This window comes from Anopheles marshallii, chromosome 2 (assembly GCF_943734725.1).
Source record: "Anopheles marshallii chromosome 2, idAnoMarsDA_429_01, whole genome shotgun sequence".
In the NCBI taxonomy this organism is placed as follows: Eukaryota; Metazoa; Arthropoda; class Insecta; order Diptera; family Culicidae; genus Anopheles; species Anopheles marshallii.
In genome coordinates, this window is record NC_071326.1 from 35,778,724 (window position 1) to 35,805,996 (window position 27,273).

Sequence of the window (27,273 nt, forward strand, 5' to 3'; positions counted from 1 at the left end):
TTCCACATACGTTCTCTAATGGCATACAGTGGGTCTGGTTCTTTTAAAAATGAGTCTTTGTCACGGTGCACATTCGGCCCAAAACTGTTGCGCTGTCCTTCTGCAATGAACCTGCATCGTCTTCCTCAGTTCAGCACGGTTTACTGCATGGTTCCGTTCGCCCTTTTGCTCTTTCTTTTAAACACGTTTGCCAGCACGGGAAAACCAAAGAAGCTGATGGAGTTTCCATTTTTCGTTTGAAGTTACTAATCCTTTCACCTCGAGTCTTTAGCCGCCTGTCCGTTCGTTGTGGTTTGGTGGTTTTACAGGACACCATTAACAAAAAAACCGTACTTTTAAGATACTTGCTTGATCTGTCATCAGCTCGTCCCCAGAACTGACTTACTTATGAAGAACCGGTCTCGGTTGGATTACGTGAGGTGCGGCGTTGAACTGAGTTCATAAGATGTAGTACGTATATCACAATAAGTTGGCCCTTTTCTTGCTCAGGCTAATGCTGCACTTACTTTCCGAGAGCTTATGTTTCGAGTACAGCAGATTAGGCTACACGGTGAAGTGATGGTTTGAACACAATCTTATGCAAATAAGGCATTCCAATAATAACTGTTCGTGTGGTAAAAATAGTTCGCAAACAGGACAGGAAGGGTTTCCTCCTGGAATCTCTTACGATGGGTATCTACAATAGGATGTATCCCACACGTATTCCCCATATGTTTGCAACATGTTTCGTAAACTCTCCGGGGGGAAAAAAACACTATCCTAAAATCACCCACTCCACGCTGCACCCTAAATCATCTTCCGCAGATACCTTTTTTTGTGGATTTCGATAGATATTTTAAACCTTTTAGTTTGGTGAAAAGAAAATGTTTACCCTTGCACAGAAAAAAACATTACACCGAAATGGAAGAAAAGACAAACAAGCACCTTATGCACAGGCTGCAAGCGTGGTGTGGTTGGGATATTGTTTGCTGAAGCACTGATATTGTGGTGAAAAAAAGATCCTTACTTTTAACATTTAAGTCAAGTGATGTATTAGATTTTCTTCACTAGATTTGTTTTATTTGGTTCATTAATTTTATTCATATGAATTTTTTTACGTCTCATATTTATTAAAATAGAATGTAAGTAAGCAGATTCGGTTGCGACAGATTGAAATTTGCTCCAACGAGAACTATGTAATGATGCACAATAATTACGATTGTAAGTTAGATGAGATTGAATTTAGAATTATTAATTTTTCTAAAGCGTTAAGCTGCGGGGCTACGAGCGATGAGGATTCCCTCAAAAGTCTAAACATTGAGTGAATTGAGTTTTGAGTGAAATCTGGCTCATCTACAAAAGTCTCAAAAATTTTTAGAGACTTTTTTGACAGATCCGGCCAGTCAGCAGCTCAAAATGTAAACAAAAACTGTCGATGGTATGGCGAACGAATAATGGTTTATTTTTTTATACAAGTACACTTTTTGCGTGCTATTATGAATGTAACTACATTCTGAAAGTGTTTTATGCGTAATTATGATTATATAAGCACAATGTTTTGGCGTACGGTATGATGTTTTTATGTCTCCGCAACGGACCTTTTGGAACATTGTGTGAATTGATACTTTTCCACTGCAATACGATTGATCAATTAAGCTCTTGTAACCAAGAAAATGATGATTAAGTTTTTAATCAACAGACCACAATTTTTTTGGTCATATTTTCCATAAAATGGAAACAAAAATGTATTATGAACAATAAATAAAAATATATGAAAAACATTTTACTCATCACACACTATGAGTGTGAGTCTCAGTAAATGAGTGACTGAGAAGGTTTTAGGAAGGATTCCTCGAATCCTCAAAAAATATTATTATAAACCATTAAAGCAAAACATGTTCTACATTATGTGTTTCTACTTAAGAAAATAAAAGATTTCATCTAAAGCTCCTTATTTTAAAAATTAAACCATTCTCACTGTTGAAATAAGCATAAGTAATACGAACCGGCAGTTCTTGAGTGGATTAAAAACAAAAACATTGAACATTGAAAAACAAAACCTTTGGAATTCTGCAAGAAAACCCACATGTTTGCATTACGGTCTACATTAATGATCCTTCAACTCTTGAGGTCTAGGCCTGAAATTACTGATATTCGTTGACGATATTTGCCCTCAGTTGGAAGGTCATTTAATGGGTACGGTGAATTGGTCCGGATAGGATTTTGGACCGTTTTTGTCGAGTGAAAACCGGTGCCGCTCATCACCAGGCCACCCCGTAATGATATAAAGATAAATAAATTCCGTGTCTTAGCTAACGACAAATAGCTAAAAGGAACTTATAGAAAAATCCTCTAACACCGGTAGAAAAATACTAGGGTGGAATGCTACGCTAAGGTCTGTGGAATAATGCTGCAGAATCTTCGGAAAACTATTTAAAAAAACCTATACAAAAAATGGCAAAAACTCATTGGAAAACTGCTTGGAAACTCGTGAAACAATCCTGAAAAATCGTACCAAATCCGGTACTGACATCAACGATTATTGCGGTATCGACTCCATAATATTGTGAAGTTCACACTAGAGTTAACAGCGAACACCGGAGTAAACACCTTGTGAATCTTGTGTTGATTCAGATCTTAACTCCCGTTTTCTTGATAGAAATTTAGAGTTGTTAGTTTAGTTTAAAAAACTCCGAAGTTTTCCAGTGTTGAATACGATTTTTCGGGTTTGGTGTCATGCATCCACTAAGCATTTTCCATAACTGATAAGAATTATTACAGCATTATCAAAACGATATAACTATTTGCGACTATATTTTTATTTAATTGCAACATTTTATAAACACCTTGTGTAAATGATACACCATTTATATTTAAATTGTTGCTTATTCCAAACGTTAAACTTCTCTTGTGTCTCTCTCCCAGCGTTCATCATAAATCTCCCAGCACTCGTGCTCCAGCATGTCCGCGTCTCCACAAATCTTCCCACCGGATGGAACGGATCAATTATTGCGTGCCTCTGGTACGAACAATTAATCTTGTCCTGAATGAACGGGGCAATACCTTCATTACGGTTGGATAGGTTTTCGTGAAAATTAGCAAATCCACCAATGTTGGTGCTTCCGCAGCGCTCATTCCGGTCATCGATTACGTTGTAATCATGCTCTCAAGCGTCGTCGCTCCCTAACTGTCTCGCCACCACAACGGCAAAGTTGTCAAACGATCAAGTCGTAAATTTGACGCCAGGTGAACTGTCGCGAGAAGGGTAGACACTTCAAGGGGTTTTCGGGGTCCGGTCGTTTTGCTATTGACATTCAGAAAGGAACGAACTGTCAAGCCTATGGGACACGCGTTTGATATCCCTTTTTTTCTGCTCACTTTATAATTTGTCCATTCGTTCTGCTCATCCCTCCACGGCTTGACGCAACACGTTACGTTGATTCAAGCATTCGCGCGCGGTAAGTTCATTTGTCCCCTTGTACCACCCTCAGCCTCTTCACCGTTTTACTCCATCTAGAAATTAACCCTCGCATTCCTGTTTCGCAAAACCGGCCACCAAAGAGGCGTAATGGCTTTTAATGAGTTTTTATCGATTCCGGTCGGCCGGATTTGTCTTCCGAGCACGGCGGGACGATGGGAGACTTAAATCACAATTTACGGAATAATTATTTGTCATTTAATTGGATTACGCTCACCAGTTAGCGCTGTGGCTGTGTGCTTGCTTTTGGTGCGTGTCGTGCATTTTATGCGTTTCGCTGTCAATGTGTGTGCGTGTTGTTTTGTTTATTTACTTTTGTTTTTGTTTTGTCTTGCACTACATCTCTTAAACCCATTTGTTGCTTCCAGTGTACATTGGTCTAGTGGGTTTGAGCTTTTTTTTTTCGAGCTCCACTACAAATGGTACCTACAAGGACGGTTTGCGTATGAAGATCCATTTTCCCATTAGGTTAGTGTAGTGTTATCAACGGAGGGTTGCAAATGGATGAAGTAAACTGTGAAGGATAATCACGGTTGAGTAGCATGCAGATAAATGCACCCAACGCTTCGCAATTGTTCCAGTGTACTAGTTTATTTAGTGTGATCGCTTCCGGCTTTGCGTACGAGCCGGTCCATCGGTCCGAGCCAGTCCAGCATCCCGTTTTCCCCGAATGGACGGTTCAACCAAGATCCATTTGGGTCGATTGGATGCCGGAAGCGAAGTGACCGGTTGATCTGGTTGGTTGGTTTATTTAGATTTATATTTATGGTTTGAAAACGCTTCATGTTAGAATGCTGACTGTTGTAGAGTGTTATTAGAGGAATTGTTACAACCCATCATGCGCTTCATTCTTTCTGATTATTTAGTTTATCAGTAAACTTTATATGGTGGATAAATTAAGGTAGTTTATATTTTATTTAATAAAATAGGTACTGTTTTAATTACCAAACACGCTTCACAAACGATTTTGACTAACAAATACATTAAATTTCATTGCATACTTAACTTAAAGTCTGCCCTTATTGCTGCGAGGACGCAACGTTCTATAAGCGATAACTATTTCAGAATGCCAACCCAAAGCCTCCAGATTACAGTGCACTTCGGCATACCCAGAAGCGAGGGCGGATACCCCCCCGGCGGGTCTAAGTGGCCACACGTAGTTGAACAATACGTGTGCATGGTTCGCTTACTGACTGGCCATCGGAGAAACGCTAGTCCCGGGTACTATTGTTTGGTGGATAATTGTATCACGGTCCCAACCCGTACCTGTTGCATTAAGCCCCGATTGCAAATTATCCCGTTGCATAATTGCTGGTAATTTGCGGTTTGGTTTGCTCTCATGGCTGCCACCGCGATGCGCACCATCCGCGTTCAGTTGGCCATCGTTTTGCAAAACCACCGCACCAGCAATCGTTGCGCTGCAGCTAGAAGACCATTTATGCTGGACGGACAACCGGTGAGAAATCGGAATGTCCGATCGTAATCGGTATGAAACGTGAGGGCCGGCGGCTGAATAGCCCGGGGAAATTGCAAATGATGTCGTATCTTGATTTAATCTTGAGTGCTGTATGCACAACCTTTTTATTCTGGTGTGCTAAGTTGTACTATTGCAACGCTTGATAGAAGCGTTATAACTATCTAATGCCTGGTTTGTTTATCTAAATTAATGTTTATCTTTCGTCTGGCTAGTAAAGAAAAAATAGTCTTTAAATTGTTTTCTTAAGATTAAGAGTTTAAATATGCCTTCAGAAGCACTATAAGTAAGATATGCTGTAATGGCGCTGAATTAGCGCTGTATTAGCACTGCAGAAACACTGGATTAGTACCGTAGAAGCGCTGTAAGAGCGCTGCAGGAGCGCAGCAGAAGCGTTGCTTTGGCAATGGGAATGTTACAAATTAAAAGCAATAATGATTCAATACAGGGTTTTCGGGGATTATATTGACAAGTTCAGCGAGTTCAGGGAGTGGCGTTGACATGTTCGGCAGAACTATTGAGCAATCGTTGAATGATGTTGCTGGCAACACTGCTGCTAGCAAAGTGCACAGCGAATAGCAACGCAGCTTCTGTCAGATCCATAGCAACCGCGTTGCCAACAATAACATTCTATCGTTGCTCACTAGTTTTGTCGAACATGTCAACGCAATCTTCTGTACAATTGAAAAATTTGCCGAAGAAATCAATTATTTTGTCCGAACAAAACAACAACTCCCTGAACTTGTCAATATAATTCCCTAAAACACAGTAAGGGGAGGTGGTGCAAAACTTAAAAGAAAATATTTGTTTTATTTAGCGAAAACGTACACTAAGGCTCAACTAAACGTTCATTAAGATATCAAATTTATTATAAAACACTATTTCGACTGATGTCTTTATAGACGCCATCGCGTTGCCTATACAACTCACGGGCAAATAGTACAATCAGTCGAAGAAAACTGCTCCAATGAATAAAGGTTCAGATAACTGCCTGATTGGTTCCAGTTACCAGCTTTTCACATTTAATTTAATAAATAATTATCAATTCAATAAAAATGCATAAATCTCTTGGTTAAAATATTCAGGTATGGATTAAAAATATATAAATTTTTAAACAAAATCCATTACATAGAACATCGGATGCAAAAACAAACTGTAAAAAAACATGAAAAAATAATCCCCCTTTCTCTCACAACCATCAATATATTTAAATTGCTTACTATTGTAAACCACTCATCAGAAGTTCTCACGTACGAAACGAATTCCCTGCGACACATCGAAACGATTGTCTCAGACGTATAATGCAAAAGGTGAGACAAAAACCCGTACAACACACACTTCATAAATATTTAAACTATTCACAATATTGTACCATGCGCTCGAATCCCAAGTGTCCACAGACTGCATTCGAACGGTCAGCGGGAGAAGGATTTTCTCGAAAGCCCAGGTAGATGTGGTTTCGATCGTGAGTGGCTTTGTTTAATTTTATCAGCCCTGCCAGTGCCCGGACACAGCGTTGAAGGTGCTGTTCCTCTATGGAAATTGGGACATTTGTCGGAACTGGGCACGGAGGAAGTCGTTGCGCTGACAAGTACACGTGCTGCAGTGCTTTCGCTAAGCCGGGCAACGGGCAACTGTTATGAAAATGCGCACGGTGCAAGTTATTCATGGGATTGCAGCGGAATGTAAAGAGTATTAGGGATAATCCAACGGTATGGATGTAGTTTTCGTTGCCGGTCGCAACAGGAAACACTAACGACGGAACACTGTGTGGACGAAGCCAGGAGCAAGCGGGCATTGTCCAAACGCGCATGTATAACTGTATGTTACGTGCTTATGTGAGTAAGTGTACAGTAAGTAAAAAAGAAGGATACAATTGAGTTTATTACTTGCGGCTTGCCGGTAGTCTGTGCAAATGGAAAGTTGATTGAATCGTTACACGTCATGCAGCTGGTCTTTTGGTGAGACCCTTTGCGTATACATCCGCTGCCACGGTCCGCAGCAGCATGCGGGCAACTAACCAAACACACGAAATAAACATCTCGTTATCTGACCCCAGAGTTATCCACACGAACCGCTAGTGCTGGTGCAGCAACTAATCCAAAGTTGTCCATTTATTGGACGCCAAAAATTACCATCATGATCCGTACGCCTGAAGTTATGCAACGAGCCCAACCGAATAATCCCACCAGCGGGCATCTGTTTCGTCATCTGTCTTGACCTCGTCAGTGTCGCGGGATAACCGTGCGATGGGCTCGCTACACCAGGTGACTTCCGGTGTAAAGAACTTTGTGCGTCCAACAAAGGAAGTTCATTATGCAACCGCTGCAGATGGTAGCGATCAATGGAGTTGGAGTTTGGGAAGAACGGAGTCGCAAGTGGTGGGTCCTGGTGGGCATACATTCAGCCCCGAACGGAGCACAGTGGATGTCCACTTTTTGGTGTAAAACCCATACCACTTCTCAATGGCATCAACTGCCTGTGGAGCTATCCCGGTAAAGTGCTTTCGTTGTAGGCGAGTTAATTGTTTGACGATTGTTTGTGAGCTTAGCCTCAACGGAGCGTTTTGTTGGTGTCGATTTACCGAGTGTCCTTACTCAACATGATTTTCAGGACGTTTAGATGGGACGAGTGCGTGCGTTGGGGTACTTGTGGCCCCCCCAAATACCCACAAGAAAAGCCCACAAACGAGTACGAGGTCTACCAACGACGCGGCATCTCGGATTTAGATGCCTGTTAATGCACCCCCCGTACCTGATCAATCGTTGCTCATCTGCTGGATAAAGTGCCCGGAAGAGCGAATGTGATTAATGATTGAAACGAACCACGGCATTCCGGACCGGCATGCATGCCTCGGGTGAAACCGTGCAATTTGGCATGGTGCACAAACATGGTGGACAGTGCAGTGCTGTTGTGCGCAATGACAACGCTTGGATGGAGCAGATGAAATGGATGGATGTAACAAATCATTAGGTTTGGTGTTAACGATGACCAACGGTGACTTTGGATGGATTTATGATTCGTTGCGATCAAACCCGCTGTAATGCTGTAGGTGCATGATAATTGTGTTAGTGTAGTCTAATGTACGTGCCAATGCAGTGAGATATTTGGTTTATCAAATTAACAAGATTACGACATTGTTATGGAAGATTGTTGCATATACCAACACAGAATTGCTATCTTCAAATTGAACAGCCTTAAATATATGGGCACTGGACTAACCCATTTTTGTTCTATTCCTCGTTTTTCTTGCATTGATTCTTATCTTCCTTTTAATGATATGGTTGAATACCCAAAAAAATATTAAAATATATTATCCATCAACCAGTTAGTACTGTTCCAAACTTAACCACACATCACTTATTATTTTAATGAAACAATTAACAACTCGTGCCCACTAATTGTAAATATCGTCAAATCGTCCTTATTTTGCATTGCTCAGTCACAAAAACGATGGCACCGCTGCAGTAATTATCCTGCCTAGCCTGCTGTTACGCAATGGCGCCCGGCGAACCGGAATTTCAAACAATGAAACTTCATTTCAAACTGTTTCACATACCCACCAACGAAGAATTTGCAATAATATTGAACAGCTACCAGCACAGCTGGCCAGTGTGGAGCACACAGCACGGCGGAACACCTCACCAGTTTGCGGTACCATCAGCCCGATGAAGCAGTTCTCGCACATTCATCACAATGCTTCAATTAGTTTCCATCCTGCGAAGATGATGCACGGGGAACCGGAAAGCGTATCGGGGGTTCGGGACGTACCCATTCACCCACAAACCACACATTCAGTGCACGATCGCTGTGTAGTCAGTCGGTGAAGCTATTTTCTTTCCCATTAAATTCACCTGACGTATGCAATTGCCAGTAAAATTCCACCGTTAAGGATTTTCCGATTCTCGTTCCGGTTAAAACGAACGACCGTATGCACACGCCAGCCAGCCAGCGAATGCTGTATCGGCTAAATGTGTTAGCTTCATTTGTAACGGTGCGTTACAACCGTTCGGCACACTCAGCTGCAGGTGGGGCAAATGTTCTCAGCACGGCCACGGCACAAAGGAAAAAAAAACAGTTACATCAATGTTTGACTTTAAACTAATCATCATTATGGAGCGGTGGTGAGAATGCGTTTAAAATTCTGCCTACCGTTCGACACACATACCCTTCGTCAAATGTATCCCGTGATGAATGATGGCTTTCACTTCATGGTGGAGTTGCGAAAAAAGCAAAACCATCACAGTTGGCATATTCTCGTGTGTGCACATTGCCTCAACGTCATTCATTAGAACGCTTTTTAAGGTAAGCCTTTGGACTAGTAAGACTACGAGTTTTTTTTTGTCCAATTACTGCAGAGATGTCAAACATGCTTGTAGGATGAATTCATTCGAGTCAGGGTTTGACTCTCGACTCTCGAAAAGAAACCTCTAATAGTCAAGAGTCAAGAAAGATTCATGAATTTATAGTCAATCATGAATCTTTTGTACAGAAATTTAGATTAATTCTTTCCGCTCAAAAGTTCATTCCGATTGATGAATCTGAATCAGACTCACTCCACACTAAAAGGGTTGTGTTCTAAGACCAATTTTTTTTTACTCCGCTTACAACTCCACCCAGTCAGTGTTTGTTAACGTGTAATTAATTATTAAAATCATAAAAATTGCGCATAAATTTGTCACAATTGTATTGATTATTCATTATTTCCTGGGTTATTGATACGGGGATGTAAAATAAAATGTATGAGTTTGGAGTTTCAGTTTAGTGGACCAATTTGAGAATGTTCAGCATGTCGCTGTGCCATTCATCATTCAACGTCCTATCGAATGTACATATTGACTATACATACCAGTGTAGCAAAATCCACAAAATAATCCACATTGTTATTTGAATGTAAATACAATTTCTATTGTATTTTTTACTGATGTTTAACACGTACACTTGATATGGCCTTTACTCGGCATACGGCAGATACATGTTCATCAATTGCCTTTTTTCTCCGCGTGTAACCTGTAAACGGAATAGTTTGTTATCCTGCTTTCTCACTATTCATGTTCATTTAACAGTTCAACACAATTTTAAAAACATCAAACCACGGCATCCCCATGATAATGCCTGTTATCAACAGTTCAGTATACTCTCCTAGCGGATATTGCTGTTGGGGAGGTGGGTAATACTGGTGGCAACACACCAAACTCATGTTTGGTCACCAACCTTTTCCCACGGGTTCACATCGGTGCGTCCTTTTTGGCCAACGTCATCACGGATGGTTGGCAATCCCGGCCATCGCGATGTGCAGCGATGTAATTAATTAATAATAATTAGTACTCTCATTTATTCTTCCCAGCTCATCGCCGTACGCGGCGCAACGTTGAGCGTCAGTCAACCGGTTAGCAAACACAGTGCGTGTGAGATCCGGTTTTGGTTATTGTGGGGTATTGGGCTGGGTCAAACTGTAGGCCAAACTCTTGACAACAGCTTTAGCCCGCCAGCGGTACGGCGTGTGTGTTGGTGCTCGCGACCGATGATGGTGCAACCTGTCCGACCAGAAGCCGAACTCATTTCGGATATTGTGTCAATACCGTGTGCTTCAACGCGCGGGTGTACTACTGCCCGTACGCCACCCGCATCCAAATTATCTGTCACATGCAAGCGGCAGCAACACAACCACCCTGACTGGCCCTGTACCTCCAACAGTGGGATCCGTTTTTCTTCCCGTTGCATTCCCAAACCAGCAGTCCCCGGGCGTACTACTAGCGCGGACTAGCTGACGGGCGAAATTAAAAAATTAATTCTCCCGATTTCGAGTGCTTCACCGGGCGCGTCCATCCGTTGGAGTGCTGTGAAAATATTCATTATCCTGTTTTGCGAACTACTTGGGCGCTGGGTAGTTTTTTTTATTATCTAGCCACGGTTCGTGTTCGCCTGCTCCTGACATGGTTCTGCCGATACGGCACCGGACGGGGCATTCGAGCAGGTCAGGTTTTTGTGCACACTTACTCGCCCCATCACAAGAAAGCACCAGAATCGGGGGCGCTTTTTTGTGTCCGAACTGCCTTGCAGTGGCGACCGTGTACCGACCAGCCTTACCGGATGGGGTGAAGATGTTGTACAGTGGCCTGTACACGGTACGGCTCAACCATTGCACCGTACTTCGCTCACCTTTTCGAAGCAAACACAATCCTTTCTTACAGCACGTTTGCGTATTCTCATCTTTCCACCAACCACCGTTCCACTGTTCCGTTGCGGACCAAACCACTGCAGCATCCGTGTGCCGTACCGACGGTATAATGTACCGTGCCGCTTGAGGTTAGCTTAGTAGTGAGCTCGCGATAGGGACGCCCGATTGTGCCGGTTTCCACTCAGCGAAGTGCCCAGCTACCGGAAGAAGCGGAATCCGTTCCCAACAAACACGACCGACGCCCGGCAGTCAACTTGAGCAAATTAGCAAGCTTGTAGCGAAATGGTGGTGGATCACCATTTCCGGTTACCCACCCGACCAGGAATGGGCAAGGATGTGCATGTGAAGGCAAGATTGAAAACAAACGAATCAAGCCTCCGAATCCAGTAAAAACCAATGAACCATTTTTACTGACGGTTGCTACCATCGCCCATGGGTCGTACCGTGGCCCTGGGTAGTGTTGTGGTTTGGCTTGATGCTGCTTTTTGGTTTTGTTCGGGATTTGTTTGGGCTACTTAAAAATGTAAATTTGCTCTTGCTTGGATGTTCGTGGCGCTCGTGCAAAAGCCGGGGTGGTTTTGTAATGGTAAATACTTAAGACGCGGCAAAGCTGCGCTAGGGTGAAAGTAAACATCATGCGAAGAGTAGTGGTAGGAAATATAGGAAAATGAATTAGAGTTTCTCTTGGATAAACTTTTGTCTAGCTGTGTTTTATCAGCTTATTGCTGATAATTAGTAATACATTTTCTAACACTCTTATAAACAAATTGATTGAAATACATGCATTTGAAAACATGGACTAATTTAGCTAAACAGCTTAATAGTGTGTTGTTGCTATCCCACTTGTGTCTGTCTGTATCTGTTACAAATTAACAGGTACTACTGCGAAAATAATTTGATAACTGCTTTCAAAGTTTTTTTTTTTTATTTTAGCAGGCCCTTTATATTTATATCCCTGAATTGAAGATATTCAACATCGGGAGACTCTTTTGGCCTGTAGAAAATACTTTATCTAGCATAGCTTATATCTGAAGACGTGCGAGAGTTTAAAACCAGCCTCCCGACAGCGTGATCTTAAAGTGCAGCAGATACTAAAATAGAATATCAAGAGCAAAACACCTCATCGTATCCTGGGAGAGTTCAACAGCCTGCTTATCGGCTAAAAAGTACCTCAAAAGGACATCGTACTGTTGATGATACTACGACTGTTTGCTTGGGAGTCTCAGTCGATGCCGTCCTGCGCATCTGAGCAGTGATAGCCACCCAACATATAATTATGTATTACATCGATTCATAGAACATCATAGCGACAGTGATGGCAACACTGCCATCACACACAGTCATCGAGAACGATGCGACTACGGAGCTCTATCTCTTCTCTCGACGGCTTTCGTGCGACACAGTCCACAATCCATCGTTCATTATTATTGATTAGAGGTTTTAATGTTAGGTTTCGGTTAGTTTGGATGGAGTGTAAAGTTTAGGAATAAATAACTGTAGGATGATAGAAAAAGAAATTTCGTTTATTATCAATCGTTCATCAATTGTCTTACAACCTTCCGAGTGCAGTTTCCGAACTAGACTGCCTCGTCCGCTATCCTCGCTAGCTTCCTTTTGACACCCGTGTTGCCAGCCTTAGCACCAACTGTCACCAAGCACAGGGTGATTCATTTCCTACATAACTTATAATTATATATTGAAGTTTCCGATGAAAAATTTCATTACAACGAGGCACGTTGTCTTGGACTTCATAGATGGCCGAAACCTAATCTTGCCTGTATGACGATATATGTTTATGTTCTCCATCCATACGTTGTTCATCACAATTTCCAAACCATTTTCCTAAAGAAGTTTCTTGCGTAGTCCACAATCTGTAAAATGAATATTACTTAAGGAACGGTAAGGACATGGGAGAATGATAAAAATTGATGCCACCCAATTATGATGCCAAAAAACCTTTGAACCTTTGAAATGAAGCCTTTGGACGATATTCACCAATTATAGATACCCCTTTAGGCGAAAGTCACAATCTGTCTAATGCTCTTCAAAAATAGCTAACAGTTTTTTTTTCGGGATAATTAAGGATCTATGGCAACTCAAATCTGACATTTTATTTTCCATCAAGCTTTGCTAAGGTTTCGTGTAAAGCCTGGAGTAGAACGCAACGATGTTCTAAACGACTCATTAGACATAGAACTCAAGCAACATTTAACTTACTCTTCGCCATTCGAAATTAGTTCTTAGCTTTCACGGAGCATATGTAATGAAGTTGAGAAATGAAAAGTATTATTTCTCCTGTTTCAACATCAGCTCTTGTTTGGGAAATTTCATGTTCGTCGAATTTAACCAACTTTTTCGGAAGTTTCTTCCGAAACATTTCTTGCCAACACTTCATAACCGTAAGCAAAGCCTGCCTTCCATTTCATAAATTAACCCAAAGCACTCACTAATACCTTCACAAGTCGCCCGAAGCCCTGATGATGTAAAAAACAAAAATGTACCAATTGTTGTTTTTTCGCCGCTTGAACATAACCATTCGCTTGTGTTTCCTTTTCAATTTCAGGGATAAACCAAAAACATCCCACCCACCAGCAGAGGAACAGAGCAAACAAACAGGGGAAAAAGCTTCACCCTGTAGCGAGGTAAGCCCTGTGGGGCCTAGCCCGCCCCATCGCCGCCATGTAGTAGTAGTCCTTCTTCTTGTGATGTGGTAAATGTGCTTTGCTTTATCCATAGTTGCTTCCCGTATTATTACCGCACAGCTTTTCCCTTTTCCCTGCTGTAAATCTTCTTCGGTTTTGTTTTGCGTTTCGGTTACACACGGCGTTACCACACGTTACCCGCCCACACAGACATCCCTCCCATGGCCTCCCACGACACACCAACCGGGGAAAAACTTTATCCCGTCTTACGAGATTTTGTCTCCGTTTACTTACTTACTTACGGACTGGCGTGGGCAGGGCTAATGCTTTGCTTATCTCGCTGTACGGCTGTACGCAACCAAAAATCATCAGCCAAACTTCAGCACATGACACATATGGCGTTGGGAAAGGTATTCGCCCTTCGCGTTACCCTGCTTGCGCAACATCGTACCAGAAATTTACTTCCGTCTTCAAACCAAACCAAAAAAAATAAACTTTGCCCAAAACAAAAACCCAAACACCTTTCAGGAAAATTGCTTTTCATCAACGCAAATACATCACACACGCGGCGCACATTGTGCGAAACCGTGGGAGCGTTATTCATTACTTTTCGTCTCCATGCGTTTTTTCCCCTGCCATGCGTGCACTATATTATCGGTTATCGGTAACAAGCGATACATTCATCTTGCTTTCCGATGATTGCTGATTAAATAGATTTAGTAACGTATGTTATCAACAACTCGGATGTGTGCTGTTGCTGTTATCGATGTTCGGTTGGGATCGTATTACGCATGGGGAGTGAAATTTCGAATGTTGTTTTGGGACAAGGGAACAAGTGTTGTTTCGGCTTGCTTCTGCCACTACCCCCGTGATCATCGCCGATAGGAAGGCGCACTTGATCATAATGCACTTATGGTGTGATCCTTACCGGAGTACGACGCCACCTTGCCGATAACTTCCATCCGTTATTCGGTGGAAAACTTTCAATGAAAACACATTCGATTAGAGTCCTGTTGGCAGGAAAGAAAGAAGATGCTTTGCCGTGTATGATTGGATTGGCTGTATCTAGTGAAGCAGAGCGAAATACCTCATCTTCTCGTTCAGTTGCAGCGGGCTGTAGACGGGCTTGTACCGTTTCCCAGTTACACAAGGCTTCGTAAAACAATGTCATACACAAAAAGGATGAAGGATGTTCAGTGCGGCTGCTGGACATGCGAACATTACCAAGGTAGGTCGGCCAATGTTCTTGCCGGCACATTGGTGTCTAATTTTTAATTTTCCTGAAAGCACCCCTACCCGGGCAAACCTTGGGGACGCTCGTCAGGTTCGGCTTTTCGGTTGTCATTTCTTTCTGATGTTGTTTTCACACACAACAGGACCGTATCTTATTCTCCTCCCATTTTCCGGACTAGAAAAAACATAAAATAAGCTATTTGAAGTTCTTACCGGACCGAACACAAGCGCTCTAGGGATGCTGTTGCTCGAGGAGAGCGTAAGCAACATGTGCTTGATGATTTGCTTTTTTTTGTTGTTTGCCATCAACGAACAGCCGAACCAGCCGCTTTAAGTTGGCGAAGCGAGTGGTCCCTGCTCTCCCGGCCGGCCGGTTTGCGGAACGGGGGCAAAGAAGAGCGAAATGATAGCCTCCGGTTTGCATGTCATTTGCACATTTTTGTAGCAGAAAAGCCCTCGTTTCTATTAGATGTTGCATTTGTTTTCCTTTTTTTCTCCTCCCCCCGCAACCCCGGGCGCCTTCTTTGCTGTAGAAGCTTCCAATATCGCCTTGCCACACGGTGCTGCTTCGGTGCGTCGCTGAGGGAAAAGGCAACATCGAACGTTCCGGCACCGATCCTTACATCTTATGTTTGGCTGCCCTCGGCATTCCGGACGGCCACGGTGTGGTTGCTATTTTTGCTCGCCGTTGTAAGAAGTTAATTCATTTTCCCTTTTTGCCCATGCCATGTTTAACACTTTGCTAACATGTTCCGGGCGTACTTTATTATGAGAGCCCAGGTTTGTTTGATCGGATACGTGGAAGATGTTGGTTGCTTTTATGTGAGTTGGCGTTTGTTTTTTTTTTTTTTTTTGACACTACGAAACATTCCCATTTTCCATCATCAATTATAACCAATTGCTTGCTTGTGTGCGTCTGCCTTATTTTCACTGCCAAGCTAACTATGTATCGTAATGGTAATAGGAATCAAATTAGTCCCGTGCTCCCCCGGGAACACAATGACTACGTTAATGAGCGACTCAGTAATGCAAATCTTAACAAATGCATAAATAAGTCATAAAATGTACGTGGGATCTTTCTTGTGCAGCTGCAAACATTTCCCCAAGGACTTTACCTTCCCATTGCTCTGACGCTGATCTCACGAAGATGGTAATTATATTTCGATGTGCACCTTTTGTTTTTCTTCGTGCTCTCTTTTGCGTTGCTAGCATCGGTCACCGGTTGCTGGTTGCATTTTAAATGCCACTCGGTATGCAATTAGCACCGCCAGATGTTGCCATCCTAATGACACTAATCATGACACAACTAGCGTTGAATGGATGCCTTTTTTGTTGTATTAGTGTATGGTTTCTGTAACTAACCATAAACTCACTGATGTAGCGTGTCAAAAGTAGCACTTATTTAAGGTAAACTGTAAATACAATTCAGTAGAGGTTTGATTTTCGTCATGTATTTATAATTAATTATTTGATCGCGAAATGTACAGTAATGATACAGTATGCAATATGATAGAAATATAATTTCAAATTATGCAAATAAAATCTTCATATTTTAGCACATCGGATGTGACCAATAGAGGCGCCACAATAAATTCATTTATTCATTTATCCCTTTTTGAGATGAAACAGACATATTGTTAGAACCAGTGAACAAATCGAACAAATTCTAGTGCTCACAGCATCAGAACAGAGCAGTTGGCTCTTGTTGCATCAGCGGAAAAATACTGTCCTTGCTAGTTACAAAATACTAGTCCTTGAGAAATTCCTCGTCACATAAAAGTCTTTTCCAACTCTTCGAGTTCAATGCAAAATTGAATCATTTTTTATTTATGATATCTAGTGGATATCGAAGGATTTTACGCTTAATTCCTTATACGTTCATCTTTTTTCGATAAGTCGTTGCGTGGTTGTTCTGTACTGAACATTCAACTGTTGGCCTTTAAGGTATACTAACCGAAGGTAAGGATGGAACCTTCTTAACATATTTCTCCTTTCTCGAACCTGTCTCATTGTTGTTGCCCAGTATGTTAGTGTTGGGTGAAACGGATACAGATCCATGAATCTAAATGAATCTTTCAGGTGAATGAAATCTGAATCTCTACTTCATAGTTTCACGAATCGTCCAAGATTCATGAGCCGCCAAAGATGTATGAATCTTACCGGTAACAAGATGTTAGGCTTATTTTTCTGCTCATTGTTCTGTAATACAAATTTTCATACACTCCGCAGCACAACTAAAAAACATCTAATATTTTGATAGTAACCGAAATAATTAAATTGGATAGATAAAAACTATGTAGTGTAAAGATGTACAGATTAAAGAAAACGTTTTTTTCTTGAGGTCTGCCGAGCCTCCCGCCAGATAGTATCGTAGAGATTGATTTATTGGGCAGCGCAAAGTGGCATCTTCGAATTATTTGCTAAAATAGATACTAGCTACAATAGCGGTTTTTGTAATCGAATTGTAGCAGTGCTTATATGTATAATCTTGTCAGAGCAATTCGTGAATCTATGAGAATTAATTAATCTTTCCGGAATCGATTACTGATTTGAATGATTCTTTACTAAGAATTCGTATAAATGACTCTTCTCAAAGATTCACTAGACAGTGAGACACCGAGCTGTTAATTTACCCATTCGAGCAGTTTGCTTTGTCAGGCTATATCATTCGCTCGTGTGCTATGGAGGCAGTGTGATGGCGTCCGAGAATGCATCAAATATAACAGTGTTTTAATTCATGCTTTTAAAATGAGTTTTTAACGTTTAACATCGATTACTCTACTCGTGGTGAATGCTCAATGATGGATTTTCCCTTAATTACCGGCTAATTCTTCTTTTTCTTTATCGGCACAACAATCTCAAGAGGTCTGGGCCTGCCATTTCTGGCCTTCTGTGATTTTATTTACCCGTTGCTGGATAGTCAGTCCTGCGTATCGTGTAATTCAGCGGTAAATAAAGATAAAATCGGCTTGCCTCAAAGACCCAACGTAAAAATGTCAAAACTTCTCGAATGGGTAAATTAAGCAATAATAATTTACTCTAAAATAACCCTTAAATTACCCGCTAAATTAGGGGTGATTTATGGGTAATTTAATGAAATTTGGCTGACTGGGAAATTCACATGATAAATTCGCATATTTTACGCGTTTCACTTGTGCTTTCCGATAATGTTGTTCTGATTCATCATGCGACTGTTAAATGTGGCTTCCTTAGTTTAAAAGATTGTTGATTTTAGCCGAAACCTCAAAGAGCAGTATTTTTAAAAATTAAACTCTCCACCACCCCATACCCACTGCTGCAGGGAAGAGAAGGGAAAATACACATGTCCACTCACCTCTCACCCCACGATACCCATCCAACTGAAGTAAATTACGTTTTAGAATTCACCCGAAAAACAAATAACCTCCTCCGGCCATAATGGGCAGGAGTAGCAAGCCAACCATCAAGCCGACGAGCGGTAAATTGGGAGTAGTAGCAATGGAGTGTAATATATATGAACGGGTGTATAAAGCAAAAAAACATCAACTCGAAACTCGAAAAAAAAAATCGACAATTTGTACTGCTTATTACAATGTGCCGGGGCGCACGTTATTTCTCACGCATCTCGCATCTGCAACTGTCTAGGTTTTGTGCGTCGCTCAACCGCGTAAGCATATATGGCGCACAATTCCAGCGCACTCCACACAGTGGTACGGCGAAAAGGCGCCGAGTACGGCCGCCTTTGGGCACCGCACAACCGAGGTGCGCACAACCGAACCGCTCTCTATGCGTTATTCATGTCTTTTATCCTGTGATGTTTGTGTTCAATTATATTGTAACCACACCGTTTACAATTTGCTCGGCAACGTTCGCAAATTTTAAACGTTTTTTTTTTTTTTCGTTGCACGCACGGACGGTAACCGCTTGGGCACGGTTTCCGTTGCCGCGTGCCAAGTGTGTAGGTTTGTGCCCTTATTTTACTCCACACCGACCACCACACACCGCCGGTGTTTGCTTTGTCTGCCTCCCCGCACTTGTTGCCGAAGCAGCACACCTTTGAACGAAGTGATCCCAGCAATATGCCACTGACACAAAAAAAAAACACACACACACAGGTGGACGGAATCCGGTTGGAGGAATTGAATTAAAAATCCTTCATTCTGACAGCAAACACAACAAAGAGCGAGAGGAAAAAAGCACACCCGCGCCACGAACCGCCAACGCTGGGGAAAATCAGGTAGCACCGGTGCCGCACTCGGGTGGGCACACGAGGAAAAGTGTAACCGAACGATTTTTTGGGCAAATATTTATTTGCGGACCAAAATTCCCGACCAACAAATTTCAAACATCAAACAACGGATCCGCTGAAGCCACTAGAACGGGGTTTGGCGCCCATCGCCGGAGCATCAACGGGCCCGGAGCAGACAAAGGGCAGACGAGAGGGAGAGGAAAGCAATAAAAAGGAAGCTAGAACAACGGCGAATTTGCCACCAAATCTATCGATGGGTTTTCGTTGCGTTTCATCTTATTTGTTGATGGTGGTGTGTTTGTTTTTTGCTTTTCCTCCTAAACTTGCGGCCGCCAGTTTTGTTTGCTTTGTGTGTATTACTTTGTTGCAGCATCATCCTTCATCGGTGAGATTGTTCGATGATGTTCGATTCGACACAACACGAACGCTGCAGAATTGAATTGGTGCCTGTGTTGTTTGGGTTAGTCTAGCGTTTTTTTTTCTTGACCAGATGTGGCCTTAATGGGAGAAATGTTATCAAAATTTCATCTGCTTGTTCTAAATGAACAATTCTAGATGGAAGGTTCGTGAGAGAATGAGCAAATCCCTTCATATAAGGCTTAATATTTTAGCTCTTTTTATGCTAGATTGCGTTAAAATTCAGTTGTTACAGTCTTTTTTTTAAATATGTTGCTCAGTTGACGGGTATTAGCTCAATATTTCTTCATCTTATTTGTCTGTTATTCAATAAATAAATTATTTTGTATCATTTTCACCATTTTTTTTTAATTGTCCCAAACAAAAACATGCGAACGAAGAGCAAAGCTCGCAGCCTTTACGCTCATCGGGCAAAGAATCGGACCAAATTATTCGTTTTAGAGCTTAAAAATACAAACCATTTCTCGTTCATCGTTTCTAACCGAAGATAAACACTTACAGCAAATAAAAAAAAAACATAATCGCTCAGCGAGAAAACGAAAAACAAGACAAGATTTTCACAGCTGTTCGCTGTGTATTTACGTTTGAACTTCATCTTACGCAGCTTAACAAGTTTGCTTAACATTAATGCTTGAGAAGAAAAAACACACAGACAATTTTCTTGGAACAAATTGATGGTACAATGATACAAGTAAAATAAAAACACAATGCCGAAGAAAAAAAAGCACATCATGCGTCGGCCGGGAATCGAACCCGGATCAACTGCTTGGAAGGCAACTATGCTGACCATTACACCACCGACGCCTGCTGAGAAGCGGACGGGAAAATGCTTTCGCGATCGCATGATTTCATGCAAGATAAAAAAACAGCGCATAATAATAATTAATTTTATTTAAAAACTTGTTTTCTGCAAATTATCCTTTACTTTTAACTAAAACATTTTTACACCTTGCGTGCTTGCTCAACAAAAGCAATATAAGTAACAATTTATATTACTTAATTAAACAATGAAATAATGAAAATGGTCCAGTACATTTTGATTGATAAATTTCTTTCTAATCACATGAACTTTGGGTGTTTTACAATTCTACAATTATTAGTTCTAATTCTAAAATTGAGACATATCTTTTAGATATTTATTTTAAAGTACATACAGTCATATTCCGAGTTAGCCGACACTCGAGTTACGCGAATTCGCGATACGAAAATCTCAAATTTCGTGTAATTTTTCTGACGTGTAATTTTGCAAAATATTTACTCTAATTATCGAAAAAAATGTTTCAAGATATCACTTATTAATGTGCCTCATAATGTGCTAAGAAGAAATCAATCACTGAATACTAAATATAAACGATACTTTTTGCCTGTTTTGTTCCCTGCCTTGAGATAAATTCCCTTTTTTTTATCGAGAGAAAAAGGTAAATTCTCTAATGAGGGATGAAAAACGTAATGCCTCTTTGTGTGCAAAAAAGGGAAAACAAAGAGGCCCACTTCAAATGACTTCTTTATGAAATAATTTTTAATAGAAGATCTCTTATTTTAATTGCCTATTGAGCTTTGATTTCCAAGCAACAATTCTTGACAAAAAAAATAATAAACCCCCGATAAAGCAATTACAAATAGTAGTCAATACTTTGAAACCTTTCAGTGTGCTTTCAATCTCGATGTTCGGACACAAAAAATGGACAATCGTGGCACGGTAAAACGATACTCGATGCAATTAAAACACGCAAAGCGAAAGGATACAAGTAGCCCTCGTCCGCGAATAATGTGCGGTGCGTGGCTCTGTCGCGAAATCTCATTATGTTTCGCATTTGCTTTACCGCTGCCCACACTAATGATCGGCTTCCCGTGCTATGTCGCGTTCCAGGATGGATTTCCTTCCCGTTGGACGAGCGCGTAACGCGCTAATGATGCATTGGTAAAGGTCCTAGGTTTCTGGGCTGTGTCATTAGAAGTCGTGAAATAATGACGCGAATTATTATTTTTTGGTTGTTTCCAATCACATTTACTCTACGCAAAATAAAAAACTGGACTTTCTAATGGGAAGCAACAGATCGAAAACAGTTCAAATTATGAAGAAAAAATAAATCCCTTTCTGGAAAAGGAGCATCTTTGTTTCACTCTCACTGTTATGCAGGTTCATCTGGGGCCGACGTTTGCTTTGTAATAGTAACTGAAATAACGACCTAACGTAGTCCATGCATCAGAAAATATAAACGATGTACACCAATACATACAACCAGCTAAATTAGTTCTGTTTAAATATCAAACGCTTATGGTAAGAGTCGGATAAATTGACTGGTATAAACTAAATTTAAAAAAATGTTGCTGCTAATGCATCAAATCAAATATCTGTTTCTACATATTCACAAAACACTATTCACAGGGAATGAATATCCATTACGAATAAAGAACGAAGATCGAGGAAGTAAAAAAAGGACCTTCTATGGCTCCAGAGAGGATCGAACTCACGACCTTCGCGTTATTAGCACGACGCTCTAACCAGCTGAGCTATGGAGCCAGATGTCAGATGCCTTGTTCAAACTCGTACAGTACATTTAACAAACAAAAGTGAAGAAAATTTACAACTGCGTACGGATCAAACCATTTTATCACAAGTACCATGCAGCAATCAATCGAGCAATGGAAGAACAAGTATTCAGCGATTTTTCCTTTCTCTATTACTACTAGACCACCAACCATCAAACCAAATCGAAAATGGTAGAGTTACCTACTATTCACGAACATTCGTGGCATTAGTGGAACACTTACAAAACATTTTGTTCTTCTTTGGTTTTCAGTTGTGCAACAATAATTCAATTACCACGGAACTAAACAATTAACACTGAACTGAAATACCGGACTAGTCATAATGACTGGTATGCTTCATATTGAGTACATACATTTTTGAGGTTAAACAATTCTACCATAGTTAATGATCTTAACATTAACTATGCTGTAATAGTAATTCGAAAAACATAATTAATGAACTAACGCTTAAATCGCTTGGTAGTTTTAGTGTTCATAATATACAATAATTTGAACCTTACTATTGGATTACTTGGTAAGAGAATGTCACAAAAAACTACTTCAATGGCTCCAGAGAGGATCGAACTCACGACCTTCGCGTTATTAGCACGACGCTCTAACCAGCTGAGCTATGGAGCCGCTTGCTGCCCTCGCGTTAAAACCCTTACAGTTTCTTCTGCGCTTTACTCACAGCAGAACAACCCTTCATTCCTCTTGCGTTTTCTTTTCCGAACAGCGCAATCGCATTACGTTAACCAGGGTTGCGTTTCCAAACAGAACACCCTTCCAGAACGAAGCGGCCGTTCTATATTTATGCAACATCCAGCAGAACACCAGATGAGGGGTGTGCGTTTGTATGTATGCTTGGCTGTGTGTGTGTTGTATTTCTCTTTACGTTTTGTACCATAATAGCAACGGGCAAATTGAACATGTCAGGATGGCCGAGCGGTTAAGGCACCAGACTCAACAGCCAAGCATATTCACACGTTTGTCAAATAACAGAGTTGATGATGTGCGATATATACTTACTTTACCTCTCAATATATTTGACGGTCTAAAGTCATACAAACAGCAAAACCTACAATACTTGAATAGCTTTTCACAAAAGAGTATGTTGCTGAGCGATCTGGATTTTACATGTGAAAACTTAGCCCTTCCGCTTTGAAGAACAAAACAACACAAACCTTGTGTTGGTGTGTTTTCTCCACGCATCTATGTTGTGGCGGATGGAAAAAAGAATTACTTGTAAAGCGTGGGTTCGAATCCCACTTCTGACATATGTTTAACGATTGTGTGGCCCAAGGCGAGCCGTTAAAATACACAAACAATTTTTTGTTTCTATTGTATTGTACGGCAGCTAAATTTATGCTTAAAAAATAACATACTTTATATCAACTAGCATAGGATAATTTATAATAACATAAAATACTATTAGAAAAAAATCCGATTATGTGTTATCATATTACTTATAAAAAGTCTTAAATAAAAGACAAGTATTGTTAAACTGTTAAACAAATCTCATTATTAGCTTAGTACTTATTTTAAACACATTTTCATTAACGAGAACATATTTGCGTTACGTATTGAAGTTTATAAGAACTATTTATATAACTAATTGTATGGTCGCTTTCTTAACTGTTGTGACGCTATTCTTACTGTGACGGAACGTAAACGAATTCTTAAAGCAAATGTATGCCAGAATAGTCAAAGTACAGGCTTTTTGATATTAACATTGTGCCTAATCCATCCCACGCTCAGTTTGTTGACAGTTTACTACAAATTGTAACTATAATAGTGATTCATGAGAGTTTTCGAATAAATCCTATAGATTGTTGTAAAAAAGATTCTTGAAGACTTCTTGCGATCCGTGTCCGTTGCGTTCGGTTGTTTCGGTTACCTTTGGAATAATATAAGTTTAGTTTCCTACTATAAATACTCACTAGATTTCTGAACGAATTTTAGTCCTTAAAAGCTTTTAAAATTCTTTTAAAAAAATGTTAATTTCGATGTACAACATGAAAAGAAAAGACCTACCACCTAACAATCGTCTTTCTGAGCTGAAAATGTGCTAGCGAACAAAAAACTAACTTTCCGCCCGAAAAGGGACTTGAACCCTTGACCGTTGGATTAAAAGTCCAACGCTCTACCGACTGAGCTATCCGGGCTAGCTGCGGAGGGGTGAACTAGAGCGCTAGAAATTCTACCAATACCTGTTGCTTGCACTTTCGTTCATTATGACGTCATTATTGAAATTCAATACTTGAAGAATATTCTGCAATGCACGCGCGCTTAGTAATTAAATACTTAGAATCGTATTTCTGCGTGCATACGACCACTTGTGTTTAACGACTGATGTATTATGCAATGTTTTTTTAAAAGAAATTTTTCATGTCTAATTTTACTCAATGTAAATAAAAAAACACATTTTTTACAATTGATAATTAACTAAAAATTCACATTATTGTTCCATTTCGTCCTCACCGGTGTTTTCAAACACATTATCAATGATGCAATCGTTAATGTTGTCATCCACGTCACCACAATCTGCTTTCATTAATAAAATTATCACCCGTGTATAACGATCCCCTTAATCTCACTTTTGAACTAATAACAGCGTTATACACACTAAAATACGGTACATTTGTTATTTTCTTAATTGTTATATGGAAAAGCGCAAATATTAAACATTCAAACTATTGAATTTATGAAAAATATAATATTCTGTTCAATTGCTTGTATTTCAATAAAAAACAATAATAACCGTTTACATGTTTACAACCTGTAGCATACCTTGCAAAGTTACCTTAAGTAACAAAGCATACCTTGTTTTAGAAAATAGTATTTTTTACCGTCAAAACATTAGTTTCTAACTGGATTGGTTTTGCGGGCGCAGCAGAATCAAGGACTCCGTGGCGCAACGGTAGCGCGTCTGACTCCAGATCAGAAGGTTGCGTGTTCAAATCACGTCGGGGTCATCAAACATACCATCTTTTTTTTTTACTGACCCCCACGTGCGTCACTTCTTTGTGGTATATGTTTTCTGGATAGGCTTTGTAGAATACTTTTTCAAATTTGGTCACAAATAATAACATTACCAAAAAAGTTGTTCGCACGGATTCACACGTAAATTCACAAACCACTCAAATCTCGTGTGCTCAGGCAGTATAAATAGTCTCGAGCAACAACGTTTTTCTCACGCACTACACAATGAAAAATTTCGATATCGTTTCGTTCCTGGAAATTTACCACTTTTCATTATTTACCATTCAATCAATGCAATTATTGAATTAATCAAAACTCCAATACATCATTCACGACGCAAACTGTTCGGGTCACCAGCTGAAAGAAAACTAACCAAATTTCATCACCATGGCTAGCAAGGCGGTGAAATAAAACTGGATCAGTTTTTGGAACAGTTTGCAAAAATGTTCCTTTGTTTATATTTTTATCCCCGACCTGGGGTTTTACGTTTTTATGCCTTGGTTTATTTGTTTTTTTTTTTTTTGTTTGGTCATGTGTGCCGTTTCGTTTGTTAAGTTCTTGGAAAATGTTATAAAAAAAAAACAGTTCGCCACGATATAATCATGCAGGCAAGGTAACACGAACAAAGCGTTTTAGCCCGAAAGTATGCAATGTGCATAACGTTTTTGTACAATCCGGTGCATAATCATAGGCGTGGAAGGGAAAAGTGATCAATTTTACAAAATCTTCAAACTAGGTATTTGAAAAGTACGATAACATTTATTTAAAACGATCATTCATCATAAATGTTTCGTAACATGCTGAAATGTGTCTCAACGAAAGGTTATAAAAAAGACAATTGCACTACTTGCAAAAATAGCTTTACCCACAGTTTGGTAAGCATGTAAATTGTTGGTTGCTGTGATGTTGGCCGCCGTTAACAATCCATCGGCAGCTTATTCGTACAACAGGTGTGTCAAAAACATCATTAGTTGTGATTGTTTCTGACCCTTTCTTCAACCGCCCACAGGGTGGGTTTGTGTGTGTGTGTGAGCAGCATTTTGGAAGCAAGTGCCAGCTGTGATAGCGCAGTAGCGATGAACCAAACCCGATGCCGTCTATGATAGGTGCCAGAAATGCGGTGCCACCCCCGAAACGGGTGCCAGAAACAAATAGACTCTGTCAGATCAGTTGTCAATCAGACGACCTGTCGAGTGACATCTGCATGTTACGGACGCGCAGACAAAAATCAAACCGCATTGGGGGCCCTGGGAGTCATTCGCACCATGTCTAGGTCTAGAAGAAAGTGCTCTATTTTTGCAGCAATGGAGTGTGTCGTGTCCGGGCCCTATGCAGTATAATATTTTCCTTACCAACAAAAAATATAAATAGTTATTGGAAGAAAGTATCCAAAATTTTTAAATACTCTTCTTATTATTTAACGTAAAGAACTTCTGAACCAAATCTTATATGTACTGTCTTATTGTACTCTAAATGTTATTATCGACGACAACGAACAGAAATGTTCTACAAATTTATACCGAAACTTAGAAACTTATTCGATAAACTTAATGGAACTAAAGGGAAATTATTTTCACGATTTGTTTTGAATATTTCCATCATGAAATGTAATGACACAAGATGTTCAGGAATAAAAAAAAAAATAATTTGACATGTACGCGATTGACCTATGCCCTCTAAATGTTTTTGATGAACTTCATCTTTACAAATTAAAAAAAAAATAGTTACTCAAGTCAGGTTATTTACTTTCTTACTAATTTTTGGCTGTTTATTAATAACCACTTTACGCGGTCATGGTCTACCGCCGTCGGCTCCGGCCTTTCTGCCGGTCGCATCAATGTGGGTGTCCTACCAAAACTCCTCTGTCTATATGGACGACCTAAAAGGACAGCTAGTTAGATTGCAGACTTTACAATCTTCTCTTGTAGTAACGAGCATTTCATTAGTTGAAGCTTAATTTTGTTTATTTTTAGAATAGCGTTTGAGACGATTTGAAAGGAACTATTGAAAAAAACCCAACAGAAATTTTCGAACGAACTGTTATAACCACAATATTCCTAGTAAACCACCGTGGTTATGAGATTTAATGGGGAGTTCTACGTTTTCGTGGTTCATTATTTTGTTGCT

The 27,273-nt window shown here is 40.4% G+C and overlaps 5 non-coding genes across 5 annotated transcripts; 1 reads left to right on the forward strand and 4 right to left on the reverse strand.

Moving 5' to 3' along the window:
• Window positions 1–20,364: 20,364 nt before the first annotated feature.
• On the reverse strand, window positions 20,365–20,436 carry Trnag-ucc (transfer RNA glycine (anticodon UCC)). Its single transcript has one exon. It is a non-coding gene; the product is annotated as a tRNA-Gly (tRNA).
• A 1,646-nt stretch (window positions 20,437–22,082) lies between these two features.
• Trnai-aau (transfer RNA isoleucine (anticodon AAU)) lies at window positions 22,083–22,156 on the reverse strand. The gene has a single exon. It is a non-coding gene; the product is annotated as a tRNA-Ile (tRNA).
• A 573-nt stretch (window positions 22,157–22,729) lies between these two features.
• On the reverse strand, window positions 22,730–22,803 carry Trnai-aau (transfer RNA isoleucine (anticodon AAU)). The gene has a single exon. It is a non-coding gene; the product is annotated as a tRNA-Ile (tRNA).
• A 1,453-nt stretch (window positions 22,804–24,256) lies between these two features.
• Window positions 24,257–24,329, reverse strand: Trnak-uuu (transfer RNA lysine (anticodon UUU)). The gene has a single exon. It is a non-coding gene; the product is annotated as a tRNA-Lys (tRNA).
• Window positions 24,330–25,067: 738 nt separating this feature from the next.
• Window positions 25,068–25,139, forward strand: Trnaw-cca (transfer RNA tryptophan (anticodon CCA)). Its single transcript has one exon. It is a non-coding gene; the product is annotated as a tRNA-Trp (tRNA).
• The last annotated feature ends 2,134 nt before the right edge of the window (window positions 25,140–27,273 follow it).